We start from the raw sequence: 13,552 nt of genomic DNA, 5'->3' as shown, positions 1-13,552 counted from the left end.
GGGTTGGAACTGTCGCCACCTGCGGTCACAGATTTTTTTGGGTCACAGATTTTGGCACAACACCGGCAATCGGCTGCGGCTCAGCTTCGGCTCTTGGTGACGTCATCGACTAGCCGACGTCGACTCAACTGGTATGCACATGAAGTCAACTTTTAAAATTATGAAGTCGTTCAACCCCTAACACACACGCACACGCGCACGCACACACACACACACACACACAGAGACAATAACAAAGATGTTGGGTCCAGATCAGACGCCACAATTTAAACCCTTGAAATGGATATTAGTGAAAATCCCAGCCAACCAACAGTAAACAGCAAACCTGCTAAGCTCAAAGGCACTAAGGCAACTGCTTATTGGATGATTAGCTGATTGTTTAATGAGCAGTTAATAAACTGACCAAAGAGTGTGAGTTTGAAGTGGCATACACACACACACACACGCACGCACACACACACACACACACACACACACAGCTGCCTGATTGTGAGCTCGTTATAAAATGCTAAACTCAGAGAAAAGGCAGAAACAAACAAATGGGAAGCAGACTGAATCCTTAGCAAAAGGAAATCAGGCTTTGATCACAAGCGTGGAAAATCCCGTCGGCCGGATTTTATTTTTGCATTTCCCACTCCATAACGCTCCTGTAGTTAGAGCAGTACCGGCTCGGGTGGAGGCGTGGGCTCATTTCTGTTGGGAGAAATAATGTGTTTTTGTTCTGGTTCTGGTTTAAATGTGTGACTTCCTGCAGATCGGAGAGGAAGAGCAGCAGCATGTACCGTAACACACTGATTCCTAACCAGGGGCACAGGATGTGAGCACACTGCTGGGGATTCATGGAAAAGTTCACATTCAACACATTTCCCAAGGTACTGGTTCAGACGTGTCTGCTGAAAAATGCAGATGAAAAACCAAGAGGAGAGAAGAGTTAGGAGTCACACGCCTCAATCCTCCGTAATCAGGACCATGTCCCACTTCCACTGTGAACATGTCCAATCTTTCTCCCACTCTTCCTCCCCTGGATGGTCATCAGCATCATTCTATGATGTCACATCCATCAGCCTCCTCCACACCATGCACTGCCTCATCAGCACTGGATCACACTGGTTTCCTCATTGCTGCAAGGCCGAGGCAGACCTGCTGAGGCTTTCTGCAGACTTCAGGAAAACAAGGAACTAAGTTCTGGTTTTGGGAAAAAAAGGTATTTTGGATCTATGACAGTCAAAACTAGAAACCAGAGGCGAGACAATGGCAGAGTTATTGTTTGGAGGGAAAACAACTGGCTGGAAGCACTGAGGAGAAAGAGGAGAATCAGTTTAACTAGTGATCATTATAACTGGTGACAGATCGTGACGAAAGTGAAGCTTTAATGCTGTTACTCAGAGTTTACACTAGAGATGAGTAACTTTCATCACAGGGGGTCCCACAAAAAGGAATTATCGACATTCATGTCATCGTTTAGAATGAGGACCATTCTGAGCATTAATACAGAAAACAACAGTGTGCATGTCTTTGTTGTTTTTTTCTGTATTGCTGCTGTTGTTTTGTATGTTTTTCTCTCATTTGTTGTTGTTTTGTGTTTTTAGGCCGATGTCACGGTCTGAGTTCACCTCCATACTGAGATTATAACCCTAAACCTAACATAATCCAATAAACAAATAAAACGTGTCTGTTCACTTTGAAAACAATAATAAACAAAAATTAATTTTTTTTTTTTAGCAAAAATTCATTTTTTCGGTAGTGCGCATGCGCATATACAATCTCAGTACAATGTGAATTCAGTACATGACACCGGGCTACCAGAATGAAAACGCCACTCACTTTGTTCTTCTTTTTCTTGTTCTTCTTCTTGTGTACACTAGTTAAAATCGTTACTCCTCTGTTATTCGTGAATAGATCGGAAGGTATAATCTATGGATGTGTACGCATCGACCCTCAGAGCCCGATTTTTGATTTGGGGCCCAGGGGGGCCCAAAAGGAAAAAAAAAAACGAAAGTCGATTTCTCATTTATTTGTCAAAGTCAAATATTGCTACAGTTGGTGGTACCGAATCATTGACACATACCAATATATAAATGGGGCCTATTACTCCGTATGTGCCACGGGGGCGCCAGGCGGCGCCCGGGGGCCCCATTTTTCAAATAAATACTCCTCTGTTAATGCTCATTGAATCAAGCTGTAATTTGACATGGATATTCTGAGTGGATGTCAAGAGCCTCTCTGAGACCTTTTTTAAGTCATTTGACTGAATTCTCGGGAACGTGGTACGTTCTATTTGGCGCGGAGATGTTTTGCGGGCCTGGCCGTAGTTCATCCGAACATTTTTTCTTTCTTGTCGTTTAATGTATTGTTGTTATTGTTTAGTGTGTTTTTATTTCTTTTTTTTTGTATGTTTTTGTTGTTGTTTAATGTATTGTTGTCGTTTTGTGTGTTTTTAGTGTTGTTTTGGTGTGTTATGAGTTATTTTGTGTGTTTCGGAGCCATTTTTGTAGTTTTGTAGCTTTTTCATTCATTGATTTGTAGTCATCTTGTGTGTTTTTTGTTGTTGAAACCAGTCAGGAGGTAACATTGTCTCTAGTCAAACCTTTACACATACTGATATGAGTGCTCAGTTTGATCAAAGTTTAGCCTCTTCTTGCACCTAAAGACACTGGAAAAGGACGAGAGAACACATCAGAACTGTTTCAGGAAGTTTCAGTGGTTTTGATGACTGTGTGCATTAGGTCACGCCGTTCATTCAGCACGCACACACACACAATGCTTATTAGCTCAGGAGCAGGAAGAAGAAATGTTGTCTACGATGATGATGCACTGATGAAATTATTATTATTATTATTATTATTATTATTATTATTATTATTATTATTATTATTGGTGGCGCGCTGTTTCATGTTGTTTGGTAGGAGGAGCTTAAATGGGATCTTTGATGTTGAATGTACATCTTTCCACCTGAGCAGTGTTCCGTGCGTGTGTGTGTGTGTGTGTGTGTGTGTGTGTGTGTGTGTGTGTGTGTGTGTGTGTGTGTGTGTGCGTGTGCGTGTGCGTGTGCGTGTGCGTGTGCGTGTGCGTGCGCGTGCGTGCGAGCGTGCGTGCGTGCGTGCGTGTGCCCATTGTACCTGTAGACATAATGAAGTGTGTCTCTGCAGTAAAACACAGCAGCAGTAAAGTGATGAGTTTAACCCAGCAGACAGAGCGGCTGTAAACATGACAAATGCCTGCTATTGATTCCAGGTTTAATTACTCCACGCCGCTCTGACAAAGCCCGTCTGACGCCGCGCTGAAGTGTAAACCAACACATTCCACTTCACTAGCCATTGGAAACTGATGGTGTCTGCACTTTGTTTTCTCTGTCCGTTTAGTTTTTGTTTAGTTTTATTTTAGTTTCTTAAAAAAATATATAACATTGGCTTTGATGATGGCATATGACAACCCACTAACAGGGCATGAGGCAAACCAAACAAATCAACAACTAACATAATCAAAAGGAACCAAAGTACCCTCACGAGTATAGGCTACGTCTGTACAGCATATCTCTAAGTGATGTATAAAAGCATATCTACACCAGGACTGAAGGATTAATGAACAATATTGGTTAAAGAGTTGATTCTTTGGTCTGAATCTGGACTAGTAGACCCTCTGAGTCCTCTCAGTAGACAACAAACATGGGCGTCGGACTGGGGAGCGGGGGGAACCCAGAGCCCAAAGCAGGGAGTGGGGGGCCTGGGGGCCCTCAGAAGTCTGTTTTATTTATATGTATGAAAATGCATTTAAAACAGTACAAATGGTACGACCCACGTGTGCTTCTGCTGCAGCTGTTGTGGCATTTAGTCTGAACTGTGGATGTGACGAGGAAAGAGAGATAGACAGCAGCAGGAAACCATGTCTTTCCTCAAGAGAGGAAAAATAGACCAAAAATGGAAGAAAAGAAAAGGAAGAGAAGGTGAAATCAGGGAAAGCAACTGCTTACTTAATTCTTCATAGGTGAGCTTTAAAACACTAAAGGCTCAAACATACTAGCGCACAATGGACCCTGCGCTGACTGTTCACTCTCCTCATAGCTCACATACCCGAGCGCCCCGCTGTGTAGTAGTTTCCATTAAAATCCTCCATGTCCCATGATTCTTAGCGCTTCTCTGTATTCCTTGTTCTCCTGGGACGTGTTTTAAAGGTGTTCCCACTGTCGTCACTCCTCTACCAGCCTCTCCTCTGAGCTCGTGTTCATCTCTCCTGCTCTGTTTCACCAGGTGGGTGAAATACAGGTCGGAATTACATTTAATGCAGGTTGATTCAAGTCGAGCAGTTGTTTTGTGTGACACCAACTACGCGGAGGAGTCCTCGTGGTAGTAAAATCTGAGCTTTGCATTTAATTGGTTCTGCGGACTCCGCTTTGCGGGTGTCTGCCCGAGTATGTTTGAGCCTTAAGGCAATATATTGTTTGGACTGAATTTTTTGTTTTTGTTTTACCATCCCCCACCCAACAAAAAAATTACCAGCCACCACTAAATTGTAGCAAAGGTATGTCACAAACTCAGTTAATGTACTCCCAGTAAATATAGGAGGCCTCAAATGATCCAAGACTCATACAATCTGGATTAAAGACTCGATCAGGTCTCGGACACCCGGGACTCGGGTAGCGGATTCCCTAGAAACAGTGAGGAAAACATGCAGCTATTAAGGTTTAATGGCTGCCTAAGTTTATGCTCTAATCTTTATCCTGGAACAGTTTCTGTATTACTGAGCTGATCCTGGTCAGACGTGAAGGTGTGAGGAGCGTCCTGTGTGTAATAACGTGACCTGTGCAGTGTGTGGGTCAGCAGATGAGGTGTGTAACTCTGCTTCACGCACTCTGCTCACTCTGCTGATTACAGTATGCTAATGCAGACATTATGTGTGCTTTAGATTAAAGTGTGCAAGCTCCCACTGACCACACACACACACACACACACACTGGTTCCTGCATTCAGTGGGTTGTGGGTATCTGCGAGACAAAGAGCCTGAGCTTTTATTTTGAAGGGGATTTCCTGATTTATCTAACATGTACAGTATAGAGCTGGATCATCTTACAATAGATCTAAGATTAAGTAGTTTTTCCCAGGGTTTTCCAGTAATTACCTATTGAAGAATTTTTGATCAATTTATCAATCTAATCATCAACATTTTTCATAATGCAATGTGGGTGTCCTATATTCAACGGTTTATTTTATTTTACGTTTGTTCCATGCATTTTCTTGTCTTGTCATCTTGGGGGTATGTTATGAATCTAGATTTCCTCTTATCGCACTAACTTCCTAGATTAAATCACTGTGTGCTGGACTAAAAAGATCGCTAACGTCTTACGGAGCTAAATCACCATGGAAACCTATACTGAACGACTAGCCTGCTCGCGAGAAGGTTTTTTTCTAGCTAGGATCTGAGCGAGTGAAAGTCCCGCCTCCTGACCAATCAGTTCTCTTAGAAAGCAACCTGTCCAATAAAAGACGTCACTGTGTGGATCTGATCTGACAGCTGACAAAAGACAGAGAATATTTAGACATTGATGCAATCCTTTCATTTACCGATGACATCAGTTAGGAAACATAGAGAAGTATATCTGATGGACTGATAGAGTAAAATCAATAAAATAAGTCAGCTGATAAAGCCTGCATGCATCGGGCGCTTTCACACCGATAAATTCATTCATTCATTCATGTATTCTGTGGTGATGCAAAGAGCCTCAGTCCTGTAGATAATATAACATATTCCACCTTATGATGTAGGCTGATCTGTATGAATGCAGCATGAGAGCCATAAACAAGTTAAAAAGAGAAGAGAAAGTGAAACTGTTTATAATCTCACTAATGTAATTATTATTAACACTCATCAATTCCTGCATTAATTTATAGATTCGTAACATAGGCCCCTTATGTCTGGATGTGTCTTATTGTTTCTTGTCTTGTTTTGTGCTGTCTTCTTTTGTCTTGATCTGTCACGTTGTATCTTGTTTGGTTCGTCTTGTCGTAACAGCTCTAGCATGCCTTTTTTTTAATCATGTTTTGTCTTTTCCCGTCTTGTCCTATCCTATTGTGTCTTGTTTTGTCTTGTCTTGTCGTGTCTTCCATTTCCTTGTCTTGTTGTATCATACCGCGTTGTAACGTAGTGTTGTAAAGTATCTTGTGTTGCCACAACTTGTCTTGTGACGTCTTCTTTCCTCTTATACCTTTTCTTGTTTTATTATCTTATCTTATCTTATCTTATCTTAACTAATCTTATCTTATCTTATCTTATCTTATCTTATCTTATCTTAACTAATCTTATCTTAACTTAGCTTATCTAATCTTATCTTATCTTGTCTTATCTTATCTTATCTTTGGTTGAAACGACCGGAGGCGTCTCTGCATGGCCAACTTTGCTCCAGCTAATGGGAGTCGTGTCTACGAGGAAGACTTCTAATTCTCCAACTGTCTCACGCCAACAACTTCTTTAAAGTTGCTGCTCTGGGATGCGTGGCGGCGTAAGCTCCATTGCCTTTTCTTGTTTTGAACTAATGCATTCTTGATCACCGTTTAATGAAACTATATACCACATGGCGATTTCACATTAGATAAGCCATGTGAAACCCCCATCAGCAGAGAGGCTCTGACTGCGGCTGATAATCCTGCAGATAAAAAAAAAAAAAAAAAAAAAAAAAAGGCTCACAATGAGCGGGGCTGAGGGTGTCACGTTCCTTCAGCACACAAAGATGAGGAATCGCTGATTAGACGCTGAGGAACGTCAGCCTACAGGTAACAACAGACACGCGGTGCGCTGTCACACAGGACGATGGTGGAGAAAGCACTTAAAGCAGATTGACCATGGCTTGTAGTTTTAATTGCATGCAGCGCTTTCCTCCGCATCTTCAGGGAAGTGTTGTGCTGACACTAATCCACAAACAAACAAATAAACAAGCAGACGGCTTAGTTTACCAGCAATCAGAACATTGTGCCGTAACACCAGCAGAGATCAACGTGCAAGTAGTCAAGAACTCCTTATTTCACCTGATAGGTACTGGATGAACACCATTCAGGACCTTCCACACCAGTAATTCCCAACCAGGGGCCCATGAGCAATGATTATGAATAAGATATACCTTTTCAAACAAAAAACATGTGGACCAGAGAATCTTAAAGAGCCAAAAATGTCAGGAATACGTGAATAAGTGGCTTCAACTCCAAGTTATTGATGTCATAGACCTCAGAGACCCATGATTGGTCATTGGCCAATTATGGCAAATAGGATCATTTGAGTTAAACTGTGCCCTATTACCATTCAACCCTGCTCAGCCAGAGCCGCTACATGCTAAGCTAACCCAAACATTTGTGACTGGTCACTGGTAGGTAGTTCCTTCATAGTCTCAGGGGAAGACAACATCATTTACCATCAGCAATACGTGGAACAGACACTGCACAGCCTGTCAGAAAAAACCCTGAAGTAGTGCAAGTTACATAAAATGACTAAAAACAGACAAAACATCAACAAAATGATGTAAATTAAAAACAAAAAAGCAGAAAATAGTAACAAAAACACACAATGCGACAACAAAATGAAACAAAATGATGACAAACATACAAAATGAAAACATGTTTACAGCCTGCCATACCTTTCACTATGCTTATTTATTTATTTGAATTCGAACATTACATATTAATCAATGTGTCAGCAAAAAGCTTCAACATAAATATGTTGAGTTAGCACAATAGCTAAATTTCAACTGTTGTCCTAAGGCAGAATGGCTCAATGAGACAAAACACATTCCACAGATTTACAATTAAAATAAACAACAATCAGGAGTTAAAAGAGCCCAAGAAAAAAACACAAACATTCCAGAGGCCTTATTCTTCACCTGGAAAAATGGTGGGAATATGAAACAGCCACCTCGCAAACTGTCAGAAAATACCCAGAAATAACGCACAATACACACAAAGTGACAACAGAAATACACAAAATAAGTCCAAAGACACACATACAGTGAGTGAAAGGGCAGTGGTGGTGTAACGGTTAAGGAAGCGAGTTTTTAATCAGAGGGTCACCGGTTTGAATCCAACCTGGTCCATCACTGTGGGATGTTGACCCTTAAAGGGCCCGTGGTGTAACGCTAAATCAACTTTTCTCTGCTTTAAACATCATAAAAGTACTATGAGGGCTTCATACACATGTCCAAAGTAGTTAGAGGGTGATTTGCTCCTTTCTTACTGCAGGGTGAGCCCAAACACATCGCTCCAATTTGATGACACGTTCCCACTTTGATGATGAATGTGACGCGGCACTGAGCTGGAGAAGCCGCGCCTCCAGGAAGCTCTCTGCTGTGATTGACATGTAAACAGACACGCCCACGAAGGTGAGCATGTCAGCGTCCTTCACGCAGTACTATGTGTGTATTTTCTACAGTCTATGTATGTACCGGTGAATGCCCCGCCCCCACGCTCTGTCTCGTGTTTATAAAGCAGCATGAGCTCAGCTACTGAGTGGGTGGGAGGAGCGTAAGCCATCCTCTGGGCCTACGTCACCGTGCGGGGAGGAGGGAGTCAGTGTCCTGTCTATAGACACGCCCACTCATGAATATGCATTAGTAGGCCGCAAATCAGCCTGTTTGTGTAGAGTTGCTCAGAAAGTGACTTTTCAGAGGCTAAAACTCTGAAAAACAGGCGAATTTGGGAAAATAAACCTCAAATACTATGTTTTTTTGATTCTTAGAACAAATGGAGATGGGTGAAAAATAGCATGATATGGGACCTTTAAAGTGTTAGTTAACCCTCACTGCTCGGATTGTACGTATCTGGATAAAAGCGTGTGTTAAATGAAATTGAAGTCAAATCTTATAATTTCCAATATGAAACATCTTCTACAGAATGTTGGAAATAATAAAATGCTTACATTAGGAAGCGTGATACATAGGACACCATATGGTGGAAATACATCCATTTTCCTACTGATAGGAAACCACACATGGTTCACTTCAGATCAAAGTGAGGTGCGTATGGCCCCTGATGCCATATGAGTTCAACACTCCGACTTCAGAAAGTTTGTAAACTCAATGATTTGGAATAAAGTTCACTTAACTAAGACACCCATTGTGTAATACCAAAACATGGTCAGAATCAGTGGAGTGTGTGTGTGTGTGTGTGTGTGTGTGTGTGTGTGTGTGTGTGTGTGTGTGTGTGTGTGTGTGCACGCTCCACATCAGTGTGTTAATCTGAGGACGTTGTAAACTAAAGAAATTAAGAAGTGGAAAAGCTGAATGAAAATGAAGTGCAGCTATTAGGATTCATCCTCTGGGGGACGGGAATATCTGCAGCGACTTTAATGGAAAACCACTCTCTTGTTGGAAAGCAGAGTCGGAGGGACGGCCGAATGACACACAGACACACACCAAAATCCTCTGTACACACACACACACACACACACACACGCATAGACAGGAGGAGAGTGATGGACTGAGGAGTTCTGCACAAACAGAAAGCAACAGTCAAACCTGAGGACGCGTCACTAACCTTTCACTCAACGACACAAACTTTATTCACTTTTTCATCTCCCACAAAGCTTTATCAGAAAAAAAAAGTCAATAAACTTTTACATAAAGCATGATAATGACTCGAGCAAAGCGTATTCGCTCGTCAGTTTTCCTGTCCTTTGTCACATAGATATATAAAGAATAGATGTGTTCCTGTCAAAGTGAAATGACTAAATGTACAAATGTGAACCAAGTCATCCGTGAAGGCACATTAACATACAGCTGTTTTACTGGAAAGATGAAAAACATGGAAATAAATAGAACAACAGACATAGTCATCTACATGTTTAGTGAAGTATATACAATAGGGGTGGGTAACTGAGTTCACAATAAATATGAGAGACAATAATGAGCTGACGATGATGACATGATACGATATTTTTGGAAAAGAAAAAATCATTTCAGATGGAAAAATAATCATGCTTTTATTTGACTTTAACTCTGGACAGACGTACACTTACTGAGTATTAACTTTTATTTATATAGCACATTTTATCAACCAAAAAAAAAACATAAAAGCCAACCCTAGTAATCTGGCATGTAGTTTATCATGTGGATTATTTTTTATGTCACATTGAACATATAGGCCTACAAAACCACAGTTTCCCTGAACATATCATTGTTTTTACAGGAAAAGAAGCGAGGAGACTGGATATCACATGAGTGATATTTTAGCTGTTCGGATTGTATAAAGTTTTGGTAAAATTGCTGCTTGTGGAGTAAAAAACAAAAAATAAACATGAAAAAAACATGAATTGAATGGAAAAGAATCCACCTTTATTGATCCAAAGAGGGGAAATCCACATTTGCAGCAACACAATATAAGAGCAGAGAGTAAGAACTGAAATAAATACTAACATAGGATAATAGTGCAAAATGTGAAAAAACATAAGTTAGACAAACAACTTCTAGAGATCAATAATGTATAAACATATTGATGAACATAGGGTTTAATGCAACAAATATGTTGAATAACTATTAAAATATAGGAATTATTGCACTTTTAATTGAAGACTTACCTTATATTCTCAGGTTGAGTGTATGACGATAGTTCATTAAAGTCTGTTGGTTTAAAGTGAACAGTTGTAGAGTTTGATGGCCACAGCAGGCAGGAATGGTTTCCTGTGGCTTTCTGTTATCAGCCTGGTGCTGAAGGTGTGCCTGTAGAGGGACTCCATGTTCTTCACCCATGACTTTATTATCATTTACTACTATATACAACCCTGGAAGGAAACAGGGGCCTCATGGTTCCCCTCAAACAGCAGGTTTACCTGTAAGCAGTAATAATTTATTAGTAAGTTATCTATAAAGACTTATTTGTGATAGACTATTTGGGGTCGCGACACACTGGGAGGGGGTCGCCAGATGCCTTCAAGGAACAAATCATATATTTTTGGAACAATTTGAGCCCATTTTGTCTGATTTTTACTCTTTTTCTGCATCTACACCAAACTTGCCATCTTTTAACGTATTTTTATTACTTTTTCTTGCCATATTTTTGCTCCTTTTAATGCATTTTTGCCACTCTACTCCCTTTTCTGCCTTTCCACATTCAAGACTTTTACAGCACCTATAAACCCTTTCCACTTTTCCCTCCTAATGTCGCATATGTTGACCTATTTTTGTCACTTTTAACCTTTTTTCACCACATTTCATGCTTATTTTTCTGGCCAATTTAAACACATTCACGATTTATCATGCCCATTATTTGCCAGTTTAAACTAATTTTTTCTACTGATTGTTCCAATATTGACTCTTTGAACCCTTTTGACCACTTTTTCCGTCCATTTTTAGCCATTCTAATTTGCTAACTTTTAAATAAATTTTGTGTTTTTTACAATCACATTTCACCACCTTTTCCACCATATTTGGCCACTTTTAACCCATTTTATTTCTGATTGAAACAAGGATAACAATTATCTCGCGATATGAAGATATTGCGATTATCGATATATTGGTCAGAAATCTACGATAATCTATGACATCAAAACGAGATTAAATGAAAAAAATATAATTTTTATTTTATATCTCTGAAAGACAATAAATTGAAAAAGTGTCCTATGAACAGTGACACTATTTTAGTGAAACATTTCTGTAAATAAGTGTCAACATACCAATGTAAACAAATAACTATCTCCAATAGTGCTTTCTGTAAACCAAAAATAGGGTATTTCTTACCAGTGACACCATTATAGTGCAATATTCCAGTAGACAAAATTAAAAAAAAAAAAAAAAGAAGAAAAAAAAAAGAAATTTAAATCCATACTTAGCGCGAGCATAACGATAATCAATCGTGCGAATAAAATATTGCAATATATTGCCGTATCGAGATATTGTCACACTCCTACTATATACAGTGGTACAAATAAAAATAAACTTTCTGGATGACAGTGGATATTATTCAGATAAATAAATAAAAATAAATAGATAAATAAATAAATAAATAAATAAATAAATAAATAAATAAATAAATTGGTTATCACAGATTCATAGAACAATGGACCATCATTTTGCAGACTTTATCCCCTCTTATAGATGACACTGTCTCCACATGACTTTTCATGTCTGTGTTCAACCACCTTCAGGTACAGTGGGGGTCCCCAGGCTCTGGCACCTTAATTTCGGGGGATTGCGGCCTGAAAAGGTTAAGAACCACTCCTCTAGACTCTCAGCATTGAATCAAATCATGGTTATCATTTGCTGAGCGTTATGATAACCACTGTATTCAGCTGCTACAAGCCTGACAACATGATGTTATGGTTACTGTTGAGCCATGACAAAGCTGTTAAAATGATGAGCTGCTATGGGTGTTGTGTGTAAGTGGTGTATAAAGGAACAGAAACACTAAGAAGTGCTTTCCTTCTCTTTTTCCTCTCAGTCCATTCTCAACCATACATGTGTTTGTTTTTGGATGGTGGGAGAACACCAATGGAATAATAGCGAGAACATGCAAACTCCACACTTCTTGCTCTGAGGCACATGTGAAGACTACTGCACCACCGTGCAGCTCCATTCTTGAATATGAATGTATTTCTGTAATTTAGTATATTTCTATATATTAAAGTGTTCTTTATCTAGACCTATACCTCTAGATTTGTGAATAAAGTGAACACATGGAAGACTGGTGTCAAGTCCAGACATTTAGCAACAAAACTAATTTAATTTTTTTTTTTCTTTTTTAATTAGTTATTTGCAATTATTACTATTTTTTCTGAAGGCTTTTTGCCTCTCCTACATCCTAAATTTTAGGACATCAGTGAGGAAAGGCGCTTCCTTTACTCTGCAGGGAACCAGTGCGGTGTGACGGCGCCACCTGGTGGAGACAATGGTGAACAATTCAGGATTTCTCATTTTAAAACTGTAATAACTGAAATGTTGTGGCGCCAAACTTCAGATTATACTGCAAACACGCATATCATAACTAGAGGTGTGAATAGATTAGAAAGATAACTGATCGATTGCAAATCGGACTGTTCATCGTGTGTTTTAAACGACACGGTGAATATTCCCCAGAAATTGTTTATCCTGTAACAATTACATTTGGAATGTCGAATTGCATTTGTGTGAGTGTGAAATATTTAAAGGTTTGGTCTTTGTTAAACTTTTTTATTCTTTTTAAAACTAATAATAGAATAACACAAATAATCTATGTTATTTTAAAATTCTGAAAACCTACAACTGAATCTTTATCGTTTAGTTTTTGTTTTGTTTTTGTATGTAGTAGTGCTCTTTAATTCAAAGCTCTCAGTATTGTTCATTTTTTGAAAAAAACATCTAAAAACTGTCAATAAACATATAAATGCAATAGCTTTTAACTCAGTAAAAGTTAACGCTATACAGAGTTTGAATCATAACTATATATAATAAAAGAGAACGAGTTGGGCGTCCATATCTGTTTTAATGTGTCAGTCATAGAAAAGGAATGAGTGAATATATACAGATGTGTTTTAAAATGATGTAAACAAAAGGTTTACAATGTTTTTGTTTTGTTGGTTTTTTTAATGCAAGAGATTACGGTATTTT

This window comes from Gouania willdenowi, chromosome 17 (genome assembly GCF_900634775.1).
Source record: "Gouania willdenowi chromosome 17, fGouWil2.1, whole genome shotgun sequence".
Taxonomy (NCBI): domain Eukaryota; kingdom Metazoa; phylum Chordata; class Actinopteri; order Blenniiformes; family Gobiesocidae; genus Gouania; species Gouania willdenowi.
This window is presented reverse-complemented; position numbering follows the sequence as displayed.